The 940-nt window shown below is 30.4% G+C and overlaps 1 long non-coding RNA gene across 1 annotated transcript in view; it reads left to right on the plus strand.

Annotated features, from left to right (window-relative positions):
• LOC117124934 overlaps positions 1-696 on the plus strand; it is a 4,655-nt gene extending 3,959 nt beyond the window's left edge. Inside the window, exon 3 of the long non-coding RNA XR_004448047.1 lies at positions 286-696. This is a non-coding gene — a long non-coding RNA (uncharacterized LOC117124934). The remainder of the gene's footprint in view (positions 1-285) is intronic.
• The last annotated feature ends 244 nt before the right edge of the window (positions 697-940 follow it).

Here is a 940-nt window from a genome sequence, read left to right on the forward strand (position 1 = left end):
AAAAATTTGAGAAAAAAGAAAATTACATTCAAATTAAAAATCTGAGAGTGCCATTTCTGGGCATATAGGGGTGCCTTAATCGAAAAGTTACTTTCTTACCTCAGCCCCAAAAATGGTGGGGATGAGGTGGGGGAACCCTTCATCTGGCAAAGTCCCTCCCCGTGGGCCCCCTCTATTTTAAACCACTGGCTCTGCCTCTGTTTTTATTTATATATTATGTTTTTATGATACTCTGTTATAATTCTTTCTGTTGCCAAATCTTTTCTCAATATTTTTCTATTCCAGTGATGTAGACAAAGAAGCCACAATTATCAGGAAAGAATATCCGGACTCAATCGTGAAAGGGCAACAGAACTTAACAATTATTCATAGATAGCCAAAATATGTATCACTCATCAAGCTTCATGCCAGCTGGGCTTTCCGGGCAAGAAATTCTCGATATAAAATTTTGGATATGAAATAATTAAAATATAGTGTAAATTTTATTGTTTAAATGTTTCCTCTGCAATAATCTCAAAAATAAATATTAGCAATATGTAGTACGGTAATTCTTGTAGGCATTATGTTTATTAATATTGTATTATTACTGCTAATGTTTATCTTATTAATAGAGAAAGTAAGCCGTTTGTTGTAAAGAATATAGACATGTAAGATAATAAGATATAACATTTTGAGGATTAAAATCTGATTTATTGATTTTTGCCGGATGTACATAATATAGGCCTACAGTATATAAATATAAAATATATATATAATTATATCACAACTTGATTTCAATGCTTGAAAATAAATATCAAATGGAATTGTGCATTTCTTCTCATCTCATTTAATGTCTATGTTTACTGTAATAATTTCAGTAGCTAAAATATCCGTATTATAGTAAGCTTATAAGCTTAAACTAAAAGTGAAGAATTGCTTCATGAATATGTGCTAGTTTATC

Source organism: Anneissia japonica, unplaced genomic scaffold (assembly GCF_011630105.1).
Source record: "Anneissia japonica isolate Jap-2015-1 unplaced genomic scaffold, ASM1163010v1 scaffold8236_len642391_cov169, whole genome shotgun sequence".
NCBI classification, from domain to species: domain Eukaryota; kingdom Metazoa; phylum Echinodermata; class Crinoidea; order Comatulida; family Comatulidae; genus Anneissia; species Anneissia japonica.